This window comes from Lytechinus pictus, chromosome 3 (assembly GCF_037042905.1).
Source record: "Lytechinus pictus isolate F3 Inbred chromosome 3, Lp3.0, whole genome shotgun sequence".
In the NCBI taxonomy this organism is placed as follows: Eukaryota; Metazoa; Echinodermata; class Echinoidea; order Temnopleuroida; family Toxopneustidae; genus Lytechinus; species Lytechinus pictus.
Window position 1 is genome coordinate 57,992,132 of NC_087247.1, and position 4,799 is coordinate 57,996,930.

At 34.6% G+C, this 4,799-nt stretch overlaps 1 long non-coding RNA gene across 1 annotated transcript; it reads right to left on the reverse strand.

The window, feature by feature from the left end:
* Window positions 1–887: 887 nt before the first annotated feature.
* Window positions 888–4,584, reverse strand: LOC135153647 (uncharacterized). Its single transcript, XR_010293126.1, has 2 exons — window positions 2,087–4,584; window positions 888–1,957 (listed from the first exon to the last, which is right to left on the reverse strand). It is a non-coding gene; the product is annotated as an uncharacterized LOC135153647 (long non-coding RNA).
* Window positions 4,585–4,799: the final 215 nt, after the last annotated feature.

The following is a 4,799-nucleotide window of genomic DNA, read 5'->3' on the forward strand; positions in this document are numbered from 1 at the left end:
TTACATGTATGTGTCATTCTGTTTGTGACGAATGGACGACATTTGGATCACTAAGTCTCTCCTTCACCTCTGGTGGGTGAGACAAAAACTAATAAATTTATGGAAAAAGGAAAATTTTAAAGAAAAATTATTTTCCCCCGGCCCTGTCAAATAAACTGGGTTCCAAGAGAAATCTATCAAACTTCACAAGCGCACTACGCAAATTCCACTCGGTCAAAAACTCAAAATGAATAAAATTTTGACTCAGGCCAGCTTCAATAATCTTTACTAAGCACATGCCACTAAGAGATCTGTTTAATAACAGAGGATATAGCCCCTTAAATCAATTGGTTCCGGAATCCAAAGTCACAAAATAGCAAAAGAAAGACCAATGAAAATTATATGGGATTAAATCATATGGCCATTCTTTGCTTGACTGATATTGAGTCCATTTTTGCATTATACTTATTTTACCTCAATAAGTGTGTTTAAAATGTTAATTTTAACTTCCTGTAACTTCTTAGTTATTAAATCAATTAAATATGCCGATGGTCATACTGTGAACTTTAATAAACTAGAAAGTTTGTTTAATGCCATCTCATTTGTCTTCCTTTTGCCATTTAGTGACTTTGGATTCCAGAACCAATTGATTTGAGGGGGTATAGCCTCTTTGTTGTTAAACCAAGCTCTCAATTGAAGCTACATGTAGCCTGTGCCAAAATTTTGTTCATTTTGACCGAGTAAAATTTGTGTGGTGTGTTTGTGAAAATTGATAAGTTTCTTTTGGAACCTAGTTTACTAACATGATCATAAAAAACATTTTTTCTATGTACATAGTGAACGTTTTCCCTTCACTGGTAGGGTACTGGTGATAATATGTCTAAATATACTCAAAATGAAAGAAGACGTGTGATGAAATATATAGTTTATTGCAAGAGTAATAATATCAAGGTAAACATTGTGTTAGACACCATACAGCCACATATGATAAAATAAAACCTATTGACTAGACATACAACATGCTTCCACCAACTGAGAACTTTGTCAGATAGCGATTCTGAGCCCGAGATGTCCAAAATTGGCCACAAACAAGCATGGACAAGGTAAAGATCAGTGCCAGCAGCACAGAAACGTTAGCCTAACAAAGCGCTAACAGTAAGCCCAGTCACATATTTCAGATTGTGAAGTCAAAACATTTATATCAATGTGTAAGTAATACATTGCTGTAACATTAGGAATCGCTGCCACATTACTGGTTGTAACAGGGCCTCTGTTAGCACTAACGTTTACAGGTCATCTTGTGGTACTTTGTTTGTCCCCTAGAGAAATTAATAGTCTGTCCCTCTTTTTCACAGGGATATGAATACCACTGAACTTTCAACATAATAATGGATGAAATGTTGCCCTCATTGTTGACTTTGAAAGGAATACAAAAGTTATTTCAATAAAGAAAGGATTTATAATCCTATATTTGAGTAGGGACTCAGAATACCCAAGGCCAATGATCTGATCCAGTCAGCACTGGGGGGAAATGTGGCTTATCAATCTACACGAGTAAGACTGTAGGTATATTTCCATTTGGTCTAATGCCAATTTGTCCAACTGCCAACTCGTCTACTATCATTTGGTCTACCATCAATTCGTCCAATATCCACATGGTCTTATTACCATTTCGTCCACTCACCATTTCATCTTATAACCATGCAGTTGGTCCAATAGCCATTTAGTCCATAAAATTGGATAAGTGTTAATTGGGCGAAATGACTTAAAAGACTAGAAATTTTAGAATGAACAAATTTTGACCTAAAGACTCGCCCTTTCCATAATAATCTCTGACAGAATATGACAGTCAGCTCATTTGATGTGACCCGACTGTATTTTGGTGTCATCTACCCAGACACCAAACATTTTTAATATCTGGTGAATATTTCCAAAGTTATCATGCAGAAACCAACTTGCATATATAATGAGCTTTGACCTGCGAACTAAGAATTCGAACTTTGCCTGTATTTTGATGTCATCTACCTACACACCAAAAATTGTTTAAATCCGTTGAATATTTCCAAAGTTATGCAGAAATCAATTCGCATATTGAAAGAGCTTTGACCTGCGAACTAATTCGAACTTTGCCTGTATTTTGGTGTCATCTACCTGCACACCAAAAATTGTTTAAATCCGTTGAATATTTCATTAGCTATCATGCGGAAACCAACTTACATATTTTATGAGCTCTGACCTGCGGACTCCGAATTCGAATTTAGCCTGTATTTTGGTGTCATCTACCTACACACCAAAAAAATTTAATCCGTTAAATATTTGATATGTTATCATGCGGAAACCAACTCACATATTTAATGATCGAGCTGTAACCGTTTATTGGACCAAATAGTTATTAGACAAAATGTTGATGGACGGAATGGCATAATTAGACTAAATGAAGCTAGACCAACTGATAAGTGGACGAATTGGCGATAGATAAATCAGCGTTTACCAGTCTGCAGAGTGGATGGAAGCTTACCGGCAAAATTCCATATTGTTAGAAGCTACATACAAATACCTGTAGTATGCACCCAAAGAATCATATTCAAATCACAAAATAATACACCATCATTATAGTGTACAATATATGCTTGCAATGAAATTAAGAATTCCTGAACATTACCGTAGTTAGAGGTTAATAATTCTTTTTTATAATAACAAACTGGGTTTTTAAAAAAATTGATCAAACTTTACAAGGGCACTACACAAATTCCATTCAGTCAAAATGGACAATATTTTTACAATAATCTTTACTAAGCACATATAAATAAGAGATTGGTTCAATCAGGGGCGTCGCTAGGCCTTTAATTAGGGGGGTGTGGAGGCCCTGATTACCAACAAATATCGGTACCGATTACTTTTTTGCAATCATGAACTTGATGGTTATCTAATCAAACTTAGATTTGATATCGAACCTTTCATGCAGTTTTTGTCATGAAAAGGAAGGGTATAACTGAATGATGGCGTTGAAAACTAAATATTTTTATGTGTTTTTACATTAAAACTGTTTCTGCATCTGTAATTGAAAGAGCTGTGTATCTCAAACATTAATGCGAGTGCGAAGTGCAAGCTTGAAAATTTTTGGATATTTTTACTTGTTGACCCGAAAGGGAACATTTTAAGCACTGTCCAACATGAAGGAAAATGGTTCAAACTCAGTTTATGCATCTGTAATTGTACAAGCTGTGTATCTCAATAAACATAATGCGAGCGCGAAGCGTGAGCTGAAATTTTGATTTGCTGACACAAAAAGGAACATTTTAAGCACTGAAGGAAAATGGTTCACTGTCGGTACAGAAGTATGAGCTGACAACTCTTGATACTTTGACTTGAAAATTTAACATTTTCACACGTTTTTGTGTAAGAACAAACTTAGATTCCGCATATGTAATTGAACAAGGTGTGTATCTCAATAAACACAATGCGAGTGCAAAGTGCGAGCTGAAATTTTTGTTATAATACTGACCCAAAGTAAATTTTTAAGCATTGTCAACATCAACATGAAGAAAAATTGTGGAGAGAATATTGATCTCACTAAATATATGATGCTAGCACGAAGCACGGGCTGAAATTTTTGTTGAGATTTAGACTTTAAACCGGGACATTTTAATCACTGTTAGTACAGAGAACTTTTGATGTTTTGACTTGAAAAATTAACATTTTCACACACTTTTTTTATATAAAGAACAAACTCAAGATATGCATATTCAATTTAACAATCTGTGTATCTTAAAGGTCAAGTCCATCCCAGCAAAATGTTGACTTGAATAAATAGAGAAAATTCAAACTAGCATAACACTGAAAATTTCATCAAGATTGGATGTAAAATAAGAAAGTTATGGCATTCTAAAGTTTCGCTTATTTTTCACAAAACAGTGATATGCACAACTCAGTGACATGCAAATGGGTCAGTCCATGATGTCCATCACTCACTATGTCTTTTGTTTTTTATTGTTTGAATTATACAATATTTCGTTTTTTACAGATTTGACCATAAGGACCAACTTGACTGAACCATTTAGTATTAAACAATGCTAATTCCACATGTTCAGGGAGGAATTAATCACTGTTTCACTTGATAATGTGGAGAAAATTGGAATATTTCATATAATAAAATACAAAAGAAATAGCGAGTGGATGACGTCAACAGTCTCCTCATTTGCATACCGACCAAGATTTGCATATAACTGTTTTGTGAAATTAAGCGAAACTTTAAAATGTCATAACTTTATTATTTTACATCTGATTTTGATGAAATTTTCAGTGTTATGCTTGTTCGATTTTTCTCTTTTTATTAAAATCAACTTTTTGTTGGGGTGGACCTGTCCTTTCATGTCAGCGTGAAGCGCGGCGAGCGGAAATTTTCGATATTCTGAGCGAAATTTCTATTAAATATATGATGCGAGTGCAAGCTGAATTTTTCAGATTTAGACCTTAAACCGGGACTTTCTTTCTTATCATTGTCGGTAGCCTACACGATCGCATTGCAAAAAAAATCTTAATCTAACGATAATAGTATGCACTTTGACATTATTTTACCAACAAAGACCAAGTAAGAACACGGTATCATTAAAAATGCCTGTGAAAAAAGGTGAAATAAAGGGAAGTTTGTTCAATCCCCTCACATTGTCAATTGTCTTTCGTTTGCCGCTAGGAACTTTGGATTCTGAAACCAATTGATGTGAGGGGCTATATCCTCTCTGATTGAACCAATCTCTTAATTATTGACATGTGCTAGTATTAAGCTAGCCTGTATTGAAATATTGTTCATTTTGACAGAG